The 19,606-nt window shown below is 42.6% G+C and overlaps 1 long non-coding RNA gene across 2 annotated transcripts; it reads left to right on the top strand.

Annotated features, from left to right (window-relative positions):
- The first annotated feature begins 266 nt into the window (after positions 1-266).
- LOC310904663 lies at positions 267-16,107 on the top strand. Of its 2 annotated transcripts, none has more exons than XR_014588517.1 (3): positions 267-342; positions 869-6,491; positions 12,868-16,107. It is a non-coding gene; the product is annotated as an uncharacterized lncRNA (long non-coding RNA). The 2 variants fall into 2 exon arrangements; XR_014588518.1 differs by lacking the exon at positions 267-342 and adding an exon at positions 345-482.
- Positions 16,108-19,606: the final 3,499 nt, after the last annotated feature.

Raw genomic sequence — 19,606 nt, 5'->3', positions numbered from 1 at the left:
GCTCTCTCCTCAATGCTGCTCAATGCCTATCGGTTCCTTCCTCAAGTCTGCCTGCCTGACAGCCCTCATCACCAGGAGCATCCCGGCACGCAGTCGTTTGTGGTTTGCTTTAGCAATGGGGACAGACAGCCAAAATCTGCTCACCTGAAGCAGGGCTGCTGCTGAGGTGAAGCGATTAAAGTATTAACTGCTGAAATAGCTGTCCATCCCACTCATCTCCATCAGAAGCAATTAATATGGATTATATATATTTTGCAAGAAGAATATCTTTCATTTCAAACCTTGGAGTAACTCCAGAGAGGATTAGGTGGAAGACTGAATGAGCTAATTTGCATAAATTAGGTAAAATGTGAATAGTAATTTGCATTCAGAAAGGCTCTCTTTGACACTTTATGATATATTGATGCCATCTGGAGCACCTAGCTCTGAACTAGACATTTATTGGACCGATTTTCCCCAGCCTGTTCCAACAAACTTTGTGGGTATGTTCAGAATATTCCTGTTTCCTTCTATCGCTTGCAGCAGGGTTAAAGACCTTTTCATATGATTATCATTTTTTATTCAACAGAGGACAATTCGGATAGCTTAAGGAGAAATAGATGGTACATTGGACATACTCTAATTGCAGTTCTTCACCTGAGGCGGATGTTCCCACAGAGTGCTGTGTCAAACACCCATGTTAACATGGAAGCAGGGTACTGGGTTAAGCAAATGGTCAGGCTGGATTTTCACATCATATTTATTTTCTCAGCTTACATCATTTCCTTGGGAACCACATTTTATGAGCTTCTTTTTATCTTCCTCTAAGTTACATAGCTTTTCCTTGGATTATACTATTTTCAGCCCGACTCCTTTTTTCTTTTGTCAGGCAAGAGGGTGTCCCATGCGCTACTTGATTTCTAACACGGTCACAAGGAGCTTGCTGCACCCAGTGCTGCTCTGTTATGCACCAGCAACGTCACAGGGACTGAATGCAGTGCCTCCAGCAGAATGTATTAGCTGATTGCTACCGTCTTTCCCTGGTGGACTTCAGTGGCTGACCCCCTTTTTACAAAGGCAGGAATTTACACAATTTGCCTGAAGCATCGTTAAATCTCCAGGGCTCATCCATTCTCTTTGAAGACAATGGACTTTTTGCTGAAACTTTTGGAGCTGTTGGTGCAGACATCACAAAAGACCTCTGTGTATGGTTATGGAAGTGCAGGTTCTCCTTCAGCTCTCTTCCCATGTTGCTGAGGCTCACAGCACTGACCTGCTGAGCCTCAGCATCACCGCTTTACACAGACAAAAGCATCCGTCTGGAGCTAGACCAAGCAAAGGTAACACAGCCAGGGCATTCACAGAGGAATGACAGTTAATGGCGTAAAGGCCTTACATGCCCCAAGGTTTTAGGGCGAAGAGGCAAAGACAAAGGGTCAGAGAAGTTCAAGATGCCAGAAATGAGCAGAAAACCTCTTTAGATGCAACCTTTTAAAAGTAGGATGGTAAAGGTAGCTGGCATCAGGTTTTGAATGTGATTTACAGTATTCTTATACAATCAGAAGCGTCACCAACCCCCGAAAAACAATTATTTTCACAGCTCTGCTCAAGATGAATGTGTCTGAGCTAAGAGACAAACACGAACTGGGGCATGAGTCACTTGCTCATGCAATTGCCAAGTTCACAGATTGAACTCCGTGACAAGTCAAGTCTGTATCAGCTGCCCATGCTTCAGAGGTTGGATTTTAAATATCTGAGATTAACAACGTTTGGCTAAAACTCAGAAAACTGGGTTAAAGGTAATAAGATCAGATTCATTCCAAACAAACACCTTCAGAGACTATTTGAAATGTTAAAAGGATGGATAATGGTTTGGTGATGATTTGGTAATTATATACAAATGTATTTATATCCTGGAATAAAATTCTGAGAGCTATGGAATGTTCTCTTAGGGCTGCAGAATTAGATGTCATTTCTGTGTGACCGGAGGGCTGAGATGGTATGAGAAATACCTAAGAAGTTTAGGGCTCTGTATCCCTGATTGTGCCTAACTCCTTTAAGTCCATTCTTTTTCCTTTGAGAATGCAAGCAATAACTTTTTATGCAGCTCCATGTGTGATATATAAACTTTTAATTGTAAATGGCAAGCTGACAATATTTGGATTAAAAGTTCTCGTGTTGTTGAATGTCAGTAGGACAATACAAACTGTTTATAGAGGAGCTCAGTTTAAATGAATATTCCCTTTCTGAAGAAACACTTTTTTTAAGTGGCCAAAACATCCTGTTTCCTCATTTTCAATAAATAAGTTAATTATGTTTTTATTTCAGAAAGCTCACCACCATCTAAATGAAATATTTTGAAGTTATCTATATGAATTGTGCATTGATCTGATCTGTACTTTTTTCAGATTATTGGTTCACAAACACTGACGAATACACAATGGGTAAAAATATTTCAAAATCTTATAAATTCCTATAGACAGAAAAAGCATTTCCTTCACTGATCTAATAACAAATAGCAATAATAATGATTGTCATAATTACAGTGTTCGTGAGTATGGTTATTGGCAATTTAAATCAAACTTCTCCCAGAAAACAGGAGGAGGTGGGAAGGAGTGAGGTGGGTGGATGTCTGCTTAGAAGGATGGTTATTGATCGAGTTGTTCATGGTGGATTAACTCAGGAAGGGAGACTTAGATTTCTTTTAGCTTTATCTGTGAAGAGACATTGAATATTTGCTTAATTTTATTGCACATGTGTGGCATAACTCAATTGCACACAATTTATACAAAAACACACTAAAGCAATAAAATGCTTATTATGTTAATTTTCCTGGCTCAGGAGGAGGAGCAGATTCTTTTGTATTGTCTTCTCCAGCCCCATTTTCTCAGCTTCTATATCCTATAGCCCAGCCCCTACAAAACTGGCCTTCACTGGGCAGGGTTCAGGCCCAACTGGGCAGTAACAGGAATTTCTGTGAAGGTCCATTTTGAGTCCATGGGGGTATTTGGGTAGGTTGTTCAGCCAGGCAAAGTAGAATTATCTCCAAGTCTGTCTCTAGACTCTAGGGCAGGTTGTATGCAAGTGTTTTTCAAGCTTTTTCAATTTGCTGGCCATTAAATCCTATTTGCTTTTCAAGCATAAACCGCCTCCAAAAATTCTGAGCTTAATTCCAATAGCTTTTAGTTTTGCAAAATGTATAGCTGCCCATTGCAGATCCTTTCAGAATAATCCACAGATCCCCAAGCATCTCTGGGTTACTGGGTTGAAAACCACTGGCTTGCCCTGAAAGACTCCCAGAGAAGTCCTGCAGGAAGGGCAGGGTAGCATCCTGAATGTGCTGGAACTACTGGGACGGGCACAAATCTCAACTAGCCATAACGTAGTGAAGTAGCCCCAGTTTTACAATTGCCAGCATGGGTCTCGGTAGCAGTGCAGCTTGGCATGACCTAATTTACTTTATTCTCAGGCAGATCTTGCAGCCTGTGCTGGGCTCTGTGCTGCTGCTCAGTGCTGTGGCTCTGCTGGAGCTTCCTACGCAGCGCTGCAGGTGCTGGCTATCAGAGCGAGCAGGGCGGCGTAGACATAACCCACTGATGTTTTTCTTGTAGTCCTGGGGGTCTTTTCTACGTGTTTTAGCACAGGAAGCTTCAGAAGTCCCTGCCATGAAAAATTATTGACTTCTTTGTCTGGGATAACAGTGCAAAGTCCCAGTTCTGATTAAAGTTGTTTTTATTTATTTATTTTTAACTTGCTTTCTCTGTAGTTACATGTTGGTATAGGATTTGCCTGCATCCAGTACACTCCCCCCCCAGAGAAAACATTACAGCAATACTAAGAGAGACTCTAATCAGGTATTAAAAACAAAGTGAATTGCACTTGCTGTAGAATCAAGGGTAAATTACTAGTACAATGATAGAGCCCCTCTCCTGTTTTAATCCATTTTAATCTCATTGTTGAGTTAATAAAACCTATTGGTTTACTAAATCAATGTAGGGTGTGATTCATTATGCGTACTGGTACACAGATCCTAATGCAAACTCTCTCTGCTATAGACTGGTGCATCACTGATCCAATGGAAGTTGGCTCCAGGGAAAAATTACCTCTTACCAGTTGTCATAGAAAGATATTCGCTATGGTAAATTTTGCTTTTGTGAGACAGAGGTTTTATTTGACTTTGTTGATGCTGACTGCACTTGAAATATTTTTACAAATGATTTAATCTACAAACAGAAAAGAAACCTCCCCTTGTTTGAGTTCATATTGGATTCATTTGTGACCATTAGGCAAAACAGCTATGTCCTATAATGAAGAGGGATTAGTAGGGAAACAAATATATTTGTTAGTTTTATTCTTCCCCCTGCATTTATCAGAACAAGCCTGTGTTTCCAGTTTGCATTTCATTTTCTTTATGGCAGGCTGCTGAAGTCAAGACATATGTTAAAAAGACAAATTTACATTAGCTCTGATTTTTTGTTGTTTTTCTGTCTCAGATCATATCTTTCCTGCCAACTGTCTTCATTTAGGAGGGTCAATCTATATTTTACAAGAGAAACAAACATCATTTTTTTCATGCTGTTCGTCCCAATATCTCTCTGAAGACAATGAAGTTCTATGAACTGAAAAAAGTATCTCTCTATTTATAGCTTTGCAGATATCAGAGATTTGACAGAACCATTTTCTTCTTTAAAATCCCTTTCCAGATTATTATTATTAATATTAATTATTACTACTACTATTATTAATAATAATTAATGATGATAATTATTATTGTAAAAGAACTGGGAAGGGTGTGAATCGAAAGTGCTGGTCTCTTGGGATGTGTACACTGGTTTTCCTGATCAATAAAAAGCATTCAATCTGTGACATCCCCTGTGGGTCTGTGCTATATGCAGCCACGAGTCCTTGTAAATACGAATACAACCCAAGGTGACAAAAACAGGTCTTCCAAGGACTTCCTAACAGCTGTGAAGGACTCCAGGCTCTGACACAAGATCAAGCGAGAGCAGCTTAACAAGTTACCAAACGTCAGAAGAGCTGAGGTAGCAGTCTGGGCGCACGTTCCTGGCTTGTGACAAAGATATAATAATGCAATTTAACTTAGCTGACAGTGAAACAAAGCGAAGCTACATCATATTATTTTGCACTAGCTCCAGGCAAAGAGCACATGTATGAACAGGTAAGTTCGCCCAGATGATGTGCAATAACATATTAAGCCTCCTTGACCCGATGTTTTATCCAAACACCCCGATCCTCCTGCTTGAAGAGTCTCAAGCTTTTACTACATTAGCCGAAGGGTTTTTTTTAGCCAAGGCTGATCAGGGAAAGGCAGCAGAGGCACACCACCCCCTAGGCAGATTAATGCAATACTAACAGCTTGCACTGAGCTATTGTCAGGTCTGCAATCTCAATACCACTGACATAAGGAGACAACACACTGTAGGACAGGCTCAAACCTCCAAGCTGAGGTCAAATGGCTGAACCTCCACTCAGACTGAGGTCAGTGGAAACGTGGGTCCATTACAGAGGGAATTCTCAGCTGCAAAATTCGAATGCCGAGATTTCATCCTCCTCATAAACATTAAGGAATTTTTACAGACTTAAATGGCCCATTCCCCTTACTTGTTTGGGGTTCCCTGTTCAGCAAATGGCATCCAAGATGCTTTCAAAGGCCAACTGGGAAAATGTAGGGAACTCACTTTGAATCAGAAGCTTTTGGTCTGGGAGTTAAAAAGAAAAAGAGAGAAAATGAGAGCATGAAAACATAAGATGAATCATAAATGAGTTCATTAGGTCAGCAACAGTCTCAGCTGAGCCCCTCTGAGCTCTATTTGTCGATTGCTCTGTTCTGGTGGTTGTTGCTCTAATTTCCCCCAGAAAGTCAAGATGAATCACAGAGGCTGGAGTCTTCGTGCTGGTACCGTAGACAGGCAGGATGGTAGGATCAGAGCTCTCTGAGGAGGCTTAGGTTATGTGGGGAGGAGAGCATTGGCTGAGTGGTGGATGCAGCAAGGAAAGTTTTATTTATTGATATAACCAGAAAGCCACCCATCTCTCTGCCCATCCTTAGGGTTACCTTCTTCTTTTTCTGCTTTTGTCATGACTCCAGCAGCACCCAGCTGATGCCAGGGAAGTGATTAATGATGGGCATGTTTCCAAGAGGTACATCCCAACCAGCACCCTGCCTGCCGGAGGCTGTAACCAGGATCCTGCTTCCCAGGCCCCTTTCAAAGCTTCCCTTCCCTGTCCCTGCTGGGATCTGGTGCTGGGAAGGGGGGAAGTTGTCTAGCTTCAGCCCAAAGTCTGGAAATCAGGTGTGATGGGGCAAATACAGATGACCACTTAAACTGCCACCTGGTAAAGGGAAGGTGATGGGGTTCAAATCACCAGCCCACCCTGACTTTCTTAAAGCAACTGACCTGGCAAGAGCTATGTCAGTAGTTGATGGAAATTGTGGCAACGAATCTCTGCCAGACTTCAGAGATGTCATTTCTACTACAGAGCTGGAGTCGGTATGTATGCACATAGGCACCAAAAGAATCTGTTTCTCTAGTGTGAAGAATATTTCTGGGTTTTGACCCAGAGTTATATCTGTGCACAAAGAGAAGAACAGGCCAGGAGAGGAGACAGAAAAATTTAGGATGCTAGTAACCACGTTCAGCGATACAGATATGAATTCAGTCACTCTGCTAAGAGTAGAAGAGATAGGCAGGATCTGGGGAAGTGTGACAGTGGACAGCTGCTGAGATTCCCCTGATTTTATACATTCAGATGAAATAATCATTAAAAAAGTCTGCTTGGAGAGCTCTGACCATTCCAGTGTATCTTTGCTATTCTCAGCGCAAAGCTCTTTCCTTGTGCACATGTATACATATGGATATACCCCTGTACCCTTGAGATTAGATTTATCTCAGAATAAATCCCCCTGTGACCACAGCAGCTGGCAGCCACAACTCTCAATAGACCGTGGCTGAGCAGCGTGTGGGCTATGGCTTCTTCTTCCTAGCACAGGGCAGTTCCAGCAGGGAAGAGACACAAACTCTGCTTTGTGTCAGGGAAAGAAAAATCTTCACACACAGAGCTCATAGGCAGAAAACTCAAACTGCTGGCACAGAACTAAACTCTGGAGTCCTCGGAACACCTGGAGGATTGTTCCTCTTAACCTACTTGCATTTTATTTTGCTAGTCTCCTGTTTCCGCCTCTGCCACTCGAACCGATAAGTTACAAATCTGTCTGGTAGAGGAATCTCTGCTCCGTCAAATGGCCTCTTTGGGCTTTAGAACTCCATTAATTAGCATCTTTTAAATGGTTGGGTAATATTCATTTCTCCTTTTCGAAGACATTTCCCCAAGCCCTAATTTTAATAAAGCTGGTGCTCATGAACATTTGAATATTAAAGCCCTTGGTTACAAAAAGACGAAAGATGCATTTTAAAAGAACAACCAAGCAAAGATTACTTAAATGGCTGACATAATTTTGTGTGTATGTGTGCATGTGCATGTGTGAATGCGCAGCGCCTCTGAGAGACAACATTGTCTTCAAGGCATTTCTGTGTCAGTGTGTATAAGGTCAGAATAAGTGTAATTTGGGAGGCGGCTGTGTCTGTCAGAATAGTAACAACATCAGGGGGCCCCAGGAAATGTAGTACGGCGCAATATGTTTAAGTGTGGATGTCAGCTTATTCCAAAACACACCAGAAAGGGCCCTGTTTGCTTTGTGTAGTTGTACGTGCTGTTTCAGGTGCAAAAGGTGAGGTGAAAAGTTACTATACACGTAAGTATTTTATCCTGGGAAGGTTGTTCTGTAGTTTTTATTGAGACTATGAAATTGGGGGTTTCTTCACTGAGACACTATAACCCCACCAGCTGGGGCTGATGGTACCAAAGACAGAAGCAGTGTGCCTGATTTTCTACAAAGCATTTATCTGGTGAGGGGGATGATGCTTCTATAATCAGGTAGGTAGGTAATTTATTCAGTTGGGTGTCACCAGCAGGGATTTCCTCCCCTTACCAGCAAGGTTCAGCTTTGCCCTGGAGGAACCAGTGGGCAGCATGGACTACGTCCCCCTTTCCCTTTCCTTCTGAGGCTGCCAGCACAGGTGTCAGACCAATGATGTTTTCTGTTGTGTTGATATGTTTTGTCAACTCTGGACAGAGCACAGACTTCTCTGATTCATATCTTACAGGCTAACAGAGAGGTATCAGATGGCAATGATTTCTGTCTTATCACAAATCTAAGGCTGAGTGATCAGTGAGGTATAAGCGCTTCTTCAGATACTTCAGCCTGGGCAAGATTTACTGCAGTATCTTTGCTGAAAGGCTTTGTACACTGTCAAGCCTCTCCTAAGTCAGAAAGCTGCCTATCAATGTACCATATTTGCTAAGAAAGTAGATTTGTTTTCCTTCTAGATGTAATGGCATGGCCAAGATTTGTAGCTGTTGTAAAATGATGGTAATCTGTTATTCACAAAGGTGTGGTCATGGGGCTTTGCTGAGCTTACACATAGGTGATGCCCCTCACCTCTGGAGGAACTCAGCCACATCCAGAAAGACTCAGGTGAAAGAAATAACTCATTTTTTGATAGTCTCATTCTCTGTATTTGAGTCAGTGACAGTTTGAGACACCAAGTCTGATTCTTAGGCCTTTTCCTTTTTAATGAAAATACTTTTCAGGACCAATGAAGCACTCTCTCTCTCTTACTTGTGTAGGAGCAATGCACAGTGTGACGAGAATGCATGTGCTGGACTAAGTCCTGGTTCATTCTGCCAAATCATGGGCTCTATCCACTTAACTTTAAGGAGGTGTCCCTTAGCTAACCCCACTCACAGAACAATCACAAGAGGCCAACACAGTGCACTGACTTGGAGACAGAAGGCCAACATATTGTATTTGGAGGTCAGCGTATTGAATTCAGAGGATCTGCAGCAAAAAGATAATGCAAGAGAGCCCTCAAGCTTCCTTCCTAGACCTAGGGCCATGAAGATGTCTCTTTGTTCATGGGTGATTTCCCTCTAACACACTGCAAACCTGTATGGTGCAGAGCATCTATCTACAGTGTTCCACAAAACCTGCAGAGCAGTCACTGCACATCGCCCCTGAAGCTCCCCTTCCTTCCAGCATACCCCAGGTATGTGGGTCCTGCATGTGAATATTTTGGTCTCTGGTTGGGAAGCTCAGAAAACTTGTCCTGTTACAGGAGGTTGAACTTCTTGACCCGAAGTAAAGCAATCAGCTGGCAGGTCAGCTGCCTGAAGGGATGCAACAAATGGAGTGTGAAAGACAAGGCATTTTGCTGAGCTTTATATAGGCGTTTACCAGTTTCATCCATCCCACAGTGTGCAGGATGTGCCTTCCTCATCTTCTGCACCGAGTGGCCTTGTGCTTCTCTTATGTTTTGATTGTGGTTAAAAATTAGGATGTTTTCTTTTAAAAGCTCTGTCTTGTCCACGTTCATGTTGCAGTAGAAATCTGATCTTGAAAGACAGGATAAAAGAGAGAGAGAAAATAGGAATTTTAAATGATCAAAGGCAAATATTTGCTTTCTCTATCCTGCTTCCCTGCATCTGATAAAATAATTGCGTAGAAGTAGAGATCCTTCTAGGTGAGATGGAGAAGAATATATTTTTGTCTGGGAGATGCATAAGAGGTGAAAAATTATTAGTGGTTCTAAGTGCAGAATAAAACCCAGCTTCAGGCCTTGTTGGCCTAGGATGAAAATATCTTTTCATGATTTCTATGCACATGGAGGAAAGTGAATCTTTTTCTCTTGTAGTAATTGCATTTTTAGTCACAATTGCCTGTTATCTTTGCATTTCCCACAGGTGAAGATATTGGTTTCCACGGCAGGCTTGCAGTTAGCTGTTCATCTCTCAAAACCCTTTGTGATATTATGAAATGCCAGGCTGCCAAGTAATCAGCATTTTTTTTATTTTTTTTCTCCCCTAATGAACACACATGCGCAGGCAGTAATTTGTTTATTCAACTCCTTGTGCAGGTTTGCAATTTACTCCAAAAGCGAGCAGCAGCACAGAGAAACCAGATTACGGTTAGGAGAAGAGGTGGAGTCCTTTCTCAGGGGCTGCCCCAAATCATTCGTTCCCTGCCAGTCCATGACACCACGCTTCAGTCACCCCCATGGGAATCTGTTCATCCTTTTCCCCATCTTAAGAAATTAAACTATGCTTTTTCTTTCTTTTCTTTTTTTAAAATCTTCATGAGGAAGCCTTTCCTGTATCATTCATGCGCTCTCTTTGACAGAATGGAAATAATTCTAATCACCTACTTTCCTACATTTATTTCTCCCTTGTTCTGTTTTTCTACTGCAGTCTGATGAAACTGGTTTGGTCAGCTTCCCATTTGTTAATAGGCAGATTCACTTTCTGATTTTCAGTCACGCACAACACAGCAAGAAAACAGCTCATGGGGATGATCAAAACACCTCACTGAAACCATTTCTGCTTATTTTGTGTTTTGCAATTAGTTTTTTTTCTCTTTTTCCTTCAGTGTCATGGAACTATTGAGTCAAAATTAGGTTGCCAACATCACTTAAATACAGACGAATTATTTTAAATCCCAACTCAGTGTTAGAAACCATAGACAGTCTTAGGAAAAAAAAAAAAAAAGCAAACATTTCTCCTCAGAATCAAAATAATTGACATAGTTATTCTTTGTTTTACCTATCAAGCCCTGAATTTCAGATTGCTTGTTTGCTTTCTGCTGGGGCTGGTGAATATCAAAAGTGTGGAAGCAAAGACAGCATGCCAGATTGCTGAAGAAAAAAAAAATTAATCCACTTTCCTCTTCTGCTCTGGCCTTAGTCTGTTGGGAGGAGAGGAGTGTAGAGGTGAGAAAGGCTGGGAAACAATTTCTGAAAACCTCTGCCGTGGCTACAAGAGAACACCATGAAAACAGGTCTGAAACACCTTGAAGTATTGTTTTATCCCTGTGATAACCTCACTCAAGCCATCTTTCATCTCCTCTTTAGATTCCACTAAAAAAGAAAAGGGGGGAAATAGGCCAATAAAAAGAGCTGAGAGAAACCTTTCTATTTCACACTCTTTCCCAGAAATTTGGTAATAAGAAAGAGGAACTGACCCATTCCCTGGCTGTACACTTTGTGAAATTTGTTTGCAGCAAATTTCAGCTCTGCCAGACCAGAGCCACCCTTTACCACACAGACCTTTGCCCTGATCCCATACCACAAGCTTAAAGAAAAACTGAGTGTAACACAGAGAGGATGTCTTGCCCCCTGGACTTTGCTTCCCAGTGGGGCTGTGGACACTGAGCAGTCAGCAAATGTCCCTGGGTGGAAAGAGTGAGGTTACTGGGCTGCACATCGTGTCCTCCTGCGAGCAGAAGGGAACTGGGATATCAAAAACTTTGTTCCCTTGGAGTAGAGACCTACCTACCTGCCACAGCTCCTAACTTGATGTGTTTTCAATGCGGCTTTACTTGACGGATGGTTTGGGCCCCCTACCATTTACCTGCCAAAAGTTAATGTAAATGCTCCAGAAGTTTGCAGAGGAAATGAAAGCCCAGGATGTTTCTGAAATCTGGGAGACAATTAGTGTGATTTACATCCTTGGCATTACAAGGAGCTAGAAATTTCTCGTGTTCCCATGAAACATTATTGGAGAAGTGGGGTTTGGGAAAGTTATATTGGCTGAAATACATCAATCAGGATGCTTGTGAATAACGTAGCTGCTAACACAGATGGAAAGCTGATAACAGGCTAAGGGAGTTTCAGATCACGCTGCCGCACAAGGACATACTTTTACAGATGCTGGAACTGCTGAGCTAACTGCTTTTCATTTGAAAACTACAGCTTTGAATGGACAAGAAATGTCTTTGCTATACTTAGAGGTGGATTATGAGATGGGAAAAATAGAAGGGCTACTTTGTGTGCCAGCACATGAAGCTGCCTCTGAGTATTGCCAGAAAAGGAGAAATGCGCAGCAAAGACTTCTCAAAATCTGGCTCTAATGAGGAGCAGGTGTGAATTTTGCACAAACGTAGGCTGCGGGATGACTCCAGGGAAAAGGCGACATGTTAATGTAGTAGGAAACAAGAACACAGAGGAGCAGAGAAGCAGGAGCCTCTGGACTCCAGGCCTCAAGACTTAATTTGGTGACACATGACAAATTAGTTTGTGCTCGCTTTTCTTTAGCAATCAGTCACTCTCATCGTAGGGACTGAGGCTGCACAGTTTGGTGGCAGGATTGCTGCAGATTGGGAAGGTCTGAGGGGACTGGGTAATGGGAAAACGTTGCTTGGCATCTACAGGGTGGAAAAGCCTCAGTGCTGGAGGCTCTGGAGCAGAACATAAACACGGGGCAGTGGCAGCCAGAAGCGAGGGATGCTGGTGGAGCAGGGCTAATAGGAGGTTTCCATCTTTCTAGATCATTTAGAGAACTAGCCAGCATAACGGCACCTTTAATTTTTTAAAGTATAATTTAACTTCACACATTTTTGCCCTGTATAACCTCCTCTCGCCTCCTCCCAAAGAGAGCATTTCAGTTCACACCGGTGAGTCGCCATGGAGACTCCAGCCATGTGATGGCAAGACGTGACTCCACGCTGCTGGAGCCTCAGAACTTAATTATTTATTAATAGGCTTTTACCCCGCCAGCCTCGAGAGATGCAACATCTTGTTACCAAGGCTGGGAGAGAAACAAGAAACAAAGGCACAAAAAGAAGGGAAAAAACACAAGCAATTACAAATAATTAATTAAGAGCACAGTAAACATGCCAGTAAAGATGTAAGAGGAGCAGAAATTGAACTTAAAAACCTACAGGTCAATATTGTTTGGCTGAGGAAAGATATGGCTAGGTGGAAGGAAAATTTTGAATATATGGGAAGGTGAAGTTTGTCCCCTTGTTGTTTGCAGGGTCAGCTCTTTGGGTGCCCTCTGTACTCTGCAAAGAGCCTTTGTGGAAGCGTCTTGTGCATGTTTGCAGCTAGAGGTGAACCCAAACAACATGATCAGCCTGTCCTGTCTTTGAAATCTTGCCACATTTCAATCACATGCACCAGGAATAAGGACCACTGGGACACCAGGACGATGCAGATTTGATGACTGGTCAAAGAAGATCTGTGGCAGACGTCTGTGAAAACCTCTCACTGCCTGAAATTTTGGTTAAAACAGACCTGGCAAATAATGGGTCAGTGTCTGTTTATAAAAAAAAGGTCAAGAGGCACAGCAAGATTTTCTTGTTTTGCATTTGTTTTAATTTAACAGCTCATCCAGCCTCTCCATTATTATGGACGATAAGTAAAGGCACTTCTTCATTTTTTTTGTCTCCTTAGTATCTCTACTCTGCTTTTCCCATAGACCTCTATAAGAGCTACCAGGCAACATTGTCAGATGAGGTACCGTTTTTTCCAAAGTCTTTTGTCCAGTCCAATTAACTCAACAACATTCTCAGGGATCCTCACGACTGTGATAATTGGTGACTTTGTACTGGGAGGAGAATGTGAACACGTTGGCACTTGTAGAGGGCTTGTAAGGGGACACCTGGGCTCTCCAGATAAATATCAGACACGACAAGACAATGGACTGGGCAAGAAAAATGAAAATCATTTCATAAAATGTCTTCAAAACAAAAAAAAAATCATAAAAGATCTTGCAACCCCAAGCACAATATAAAGCAAATCTAGAAGAACTGCATGGCACAGAGCCAAGCAAATTTAAGGAACAAATCTAGCAAACAATGAAAAGTAACAGCTCTGACCAAAAACAACCATTAAATGTTAAATGCCGCTCTTGTAACTGACAACACCAACAACTTTAAAGGGCTGTTTTACTAGCATGCGTATGTGTGTGTGGGGAATAGTTAGCCTCTCAAAGGGTTGACTGTAAATTTAGACTTCTTTTTTTTTTTCTTTTTCTTTTTTTTTCCCCTTTAAAACTTTGTGGTAATTGAAGGAGAAATCTAGAGCCTAACTAATTAGCATCAGTGAGGATGGCTCGCTTTGTTAAAGATCTGCGTGGGCATGAAGGGCTGTAGGCACCGAGTACTTGCTTCAGAGCAGCGTGGAGAGGTGAGAAAGGAGCAGTGTAGAGGGGTGATTTTTCCTTGTCCTGGACATCTTTTGTCTTTGTAGATGCCTTGTCTAGTCTAATTGTGCCCAGAGTGATAGGGCAGGCTCACCTGGAGACATCTTTCTACCACAACTGACAAAGGCAAAGAATCTTTCAGGGAACAGACACTCAGAAGAGGAGAGGCAGTGGGGGAATAGGAAGAGGAAGGGTTTTCTGGCATTCCTGTGCATTTTCAATAACATTTCCACTTTTTTCCTCATTTCCTTTGCTTGTAATTCACTCTCCAGAAGTGTGATGGACCAGTGGCTGCACACAAAGCCACACAGTGGCTTTTGGTGGCATCTCAGTGTTTATCTCAAGCATTATCTGGTGTTCGGGTCTCTGGCATTTAATCATCTAAGTGTCTCTACTGTATACCTATTCCTCATTTCTTTCCTCTTTGAAGAAGAGCTGTGCTTTGGTCCTCTGCCTCTGCACAAAGGAGCCTAAAGAAAGGACTCGAGGTACAGAAGAAGCTGAGATAACTCCCAGAAGCTGAAGGTCTGCTCTTCCCCTGCCCAGCACAGGTCAGCAGCGTGCACCAAACCCATCCCCAGCCACCTGCCTTGCTGCCACCAAGTGAGAACAGGCCTGAATGTTTTTGTCCATGTGAGAGAACAACAGAGCCAAAAGACTTATTCATGGTGTAGGAACAAGGACTCAAGCTACTCTTTTTAGTTGCTTCTCCACTCTTCTCTTATCCTCTTGTCCATCCCCTAAGAACCCCGAAACCTCAGCCACCCCGGTGAACTCAGTGGTGTATTTGTACAGATTCACCCTTTCCCATCCCCCAGCAATTTTTGGGAATGACTCCTAAAATCTGTTGTATTCTTCCACGCTAGCCAGGCTATTCTCTAATCATATTTAGTGCCGCAAGATTAACCTGTTATTAAAAATATAATTGTTCTTCAATTTGCACTTCTTTTTGAAATGGAGGTTGAGCAGAGCTCCAAAGCCCTGACTGGAACTTTGCTGCAAAGCCTCTGGCAACAAAAAAGCTTATTATTTGCAAAAGAGAGGATCCTAATTGGAAAATATGATGGAGAGAAAATAGTGAATCCCCAGTAATCTCCTTCCAAAATGATAATGCACGTGGTATAATGAATATTAATGTATCATATTTATGAAATGGGGACACTGGAAAGTGCAAGATAAGATTTCCTTCTCTGTGCCTTTTACTTGGCAAATAACACTCCTCAGAGTCACGCCATCCTGCACACCTGTCTGACAGAGACAACCAAGCTGCTGCTAAATAAAAATTTACCCACAAGTTCCTGAATCTATGGTCCTATAGTAGGCACAACCCTATCTCTGGCATTCCCTACCTACAAGCCCATTTGCTCATTGCTCATTTCATGCAAACATGGTACTCCTCACACAGCCTTGCCAATCCCCATGAACATGGAACAACTCTGCTGAAAACATGCAGTTGTTCTGGTTTCCACCGTCACTAAACAGTGGGTGTCAGCCTGAGTGATCTTGGAGGAAGGGAGATGTTTCACCTCTATCAACATTAAATTTCAACATCATTCAACTGGGCTTTAAAGTCAGATTTTTCAGCCCTTCCTGGCCAGTGGTCACTCAATTCCTCTTAAAACACTGAAATGACCTGTATGAGTGAGTAGGTAACAAGCCAAAAAAGTCAAGAGCTCATAATCTGTTTAGACATCAAGTGCTAAGTAGTACCAGAGTTCCTCCCGAAGTCCCTGGTGGAGGTGCTGTAACCCAGAAATCCTTCGTATTGGTTAAATTCTTGCTTCCAGCACTGTAACCATAGCACATAAAATTTTCTGGGACAATTGCCTCTCCCTGAAGTATAGTCATTACCTGTTCTGGCAGGCTTCTTTGTAATTTAACTTTGTAGACTTCAAAAATAATTCCCAGAGAATTGAGGTTTATTGGGGAGAAATATCCTTTTATTTACTTGCTCATTCCCACACTAATATCTTCCTGCTATCTGCTTCCTTTGGAATTAAGTGGTTAACATAGTTACTGTGTAGAAATGTAGATTTCCCCTGGCACTCCTTGGAGTGAAGAAAGGATAATTTCAGACATTTTCCTCTTTAGGTAATGCATCTGCCAGAGCTATCTCAATATTTCTATAGGACAAATGAGACTGACAGCCTGGGAGAGCAGCAAAGGAAGAGCCATGCCGGTGATAAAAGGCCTGACTGGGACTCAAGGGATCTGCACTCAGTTCTGGCCATAAACTCGGTATGCGACCTTAAGGAAACCATTTAATTCACCCCTTCTTTAGTTCTGTACCTGTCAAGAATCTGACTTTCCTTCTACTCTTTTTCTACCACGTTGGTATATGTTACAAGCTCTTGGGTATAGTCTCTGTCTCATCCTGTCATGTTATTTAGCAGAAGGGAACACCAGTCTTTGCAGGGGCCTTTAGAAGCTAGAGTAGAGATAACAATAGCAACAACGACAAAGAGAAATAACATCCTCAGGACTACAAAGGTGATTCCCTGTGTTCTGATTTCAGACCACGTAATCCCCACAGAGAATCAAAGTGTTGTAATCATCACACAGTCCCACTAGGATTACAGAGAAATGATTCACCTGCAAAATACTTCCCCAATTTCCATTTCTAAGATGACAATTTGAAAGTAAAGGGGTAGCTTTGGGGCTGTCCTGGATCTTTGTGAGGGCTGAACATGGAGTGTGACAGCAAGGCATGTGTTCTGGCTCTAACTCTTGGCCCTGCTACTTTGGATAAAGTAAGGTCTCAGCAACCTGCAGCTCATTAACAAGACCAGGTTTGATTTCATCCATGACAGAGTGCCATACACACAACATGGTGACATTTGTCCCATAGGGACAATGAGACGTCCCATTGCAATAGTTTTGGGATGTGTGTCCTTCATTTCACCTCCAGTGAATGCTAGGATTTGCATCCACACACATTATTTCAGAAAGCATCTAGCACTGTGAGAATACTCCTCCCCCACGGCTACCCAAAACTTCAGCCACTGCCATTCAGGACAATCTCTCTATATGGAATAATTATTTTAATCAGGAGATGTGTTAGAAATAGGATATGTGCAGCTGTTGTGTGGTTCCCTGCACATCCTGGAATGGCTGCCTGAAAAAGTGGATTAAAACTGTGTAGAAGGGTAGTTGCCATGGAAACTGCATCATTGGAAGCTTCATTTCAATCTTTTCTTCTTTCTGATAATTTTCTACCCATTTTACTACTCTGGACTTGTACCATTCCATCATGGTCCACCTGTGCCCTCAGCAAACTATCAGTGATGCTGCAAGCCAGGAAGCAGGAAGCAGACCTAGTGGGATAAAATTTGGGAAAGCAGCGCTGGGGTTGCAATGTTTTGTGGGGGTCACGGGAGGAGCTGACTTCACCTTTGTCTCAGAGACCAAGCAGAAGACCTCAAGGTGTGGGAAGGACAGACTCCTTCTGGGCTAGCACTGGCAAAGCCATGCCAGCCCCTGCTGTGAGGGCTTTGCTCCTGTGGTGCTGGGTACCATTGCAGACGTGTCCCTCTAGGAGATCAGTGCCCTCTGCCCTGGCACCACTGGACACTTGAACAGATTCTCATGGATTCATGGTGCTCTGGGAGTGGGAGGGAAACTGTTTTTCTAGCAGCTAGGTGCCATTTCTAAATAAGAGGAGTGTATAAGAGAGAGGTCATCTTTAGGGCAGCAGCCTCAAGCAGTGCAGGCGCTACCAGCCAACATTTTCCATGAAAACTTGTTTGTGCTAAGGACTAACTGAGATTAAGTGCCTTGGCATATCTCTGTGACAATGAAATAAACCTGAATTAAGGTTGAATTAAGGTTTCTGAGATGAAACTCAGTGCAATGCAATTCCAGGTGCCTAGGACTGGTGTGGGATATGAAGTGTATTTTCTGCATCTGCAAAGGGAATGAGGAGGGGGTGGCTGGACAGAGCAATTTCACCCGACTTGCAAGTGAAGAAAGACATGGAGGTTAGCTTGCCCTGCTTATGAAGGAAGGTGCTAGCTGCTCTCTGGCAATTGCAAGGTCATACTTTGAAGTCCCGACTGAAAGAACCTTTCAATGTTTCTCAAAACCTTGCCAAGTTCACAGGCAGTAATCCTGTTTCAGCCATGAAGAGATGGATAATTGTAGCACAGAAAATCTTCCCAGAGGACTTGCAGACAGTTTGTGGTGCAATGTAGCAAACCAAAGAGAGAACCTAAAACTTCACTTACTTGTCTCCTTGTCTGGTCTGCAGGGCCGATTCCTCCAGACTCTCCAGTCTGTACGAACTTGTTCCCAGGTTTGTCTGGCCATCCTGGTTTTCTCTTCTCAGAGCTGCCACTTCAGGGCTGTTACACTGTTATGTCAGGTAGTGGAGGTAGCTTTCCAGACTTCATTTGCTTAATATTCATGATGGAAGCCAAGGCAGACTCTGTTGAAAATAAAGAAATTAAAGGGCAGGAGTGAGAACCAACCACTTTCACAACTGTAGTGCAATCAGTTTTTCACTCTATTTTTATGATCCCTACTATTTGTGGTAGTTCTGCTACTTCATTAACATCATGTATTTTAGCATTATCTGCACGGCCTGACAGGTCAGCTGGCTTTTCTGGGATTATTCATTGAGGGTTGGAAGCCTGAAGGTTCATTCTGCATGTGCTGAAGCACAGGATTTGTAGCAACCCTTAAGCCTTAGTATTCACCACAGAGATTTGGCTGATGGATTTGATTGCTCAAGGGGGCAGATTCCAAATGCTACAAGATAAATCATGGCATTAGCTAATTTCTTTATTTCTTTCCTCATTTCAGGAGGACTTGGGGTTGGGAGGAGTTCATTTTAGTCTAGCACTCCTGAAAATGGACATCCTCTTGCTGGCTTAAGCAGAACATAGACCTTCACAATTTAAGTTCTCAATTCTGTGCCCAGCACAGTACCCATCCTAACGCTGGTTATTCATGGTTATGCCTTAAAGAAATATAAATTTGGTTTTACTATGAGCTTTTCACAAGCTCCAAAAACAGATGTAGCATTTAGAAAAGCAACTTAAGGAAAAGCACCTGAAAACAACCTAAATCAAGAAAGACACCTGCAGTTAAACCTTTGAAACTTCACAACCAGCTCCATTTGCACTGGGGACAAACGTATAACACTGCCTTGAGAGAGCAGCCTGCTTGACTCACCTCTATGAGGCTCTGTACAAACACAGACATTTGGTGCCTTCATTGGGATCCCACTTTGTGCCCTGGTGTTGCTTTCCCTGCTCTGATTTACTCATCCTCCTCAGAGTCTCTTAGCTCTCTTCTCCTGCATGGTGTGAATAAGATGGGCCTTACACACAGGAGAATGAGGTGATTTCTCTGGCCAGGGTTACATGGACAATCAGAGCTATAGACCCTCTCATAGCCTTAAAATCTCTGACTTTCCATTGCTTAGTCTGCGTAGCTAATGGTTCTGATACTGGTATGCTCATGATATTGTGTTATTGGTTCCATATATTATCTTAATTTTCAGTTTGTACTGAGAATGATTTCCCTTAACCACATGGCTGATTTTTATCTCCTTTTCGTGGTACAGTAC

The sequence above is a fragment of the Anser anser genome (assembly GCF_964211835.1).
Source record: "Anser anser genome assembly, chromosome: 10".
Taxonomy (NCBI): Eukaryota; Metazoa; Chordata; class Aves; order Anseriformes; family Anatidae; genus Anser; species Anser anser.
This window is presented reverse-complemented; position numbering and strand designations above follow the sequence as displayed.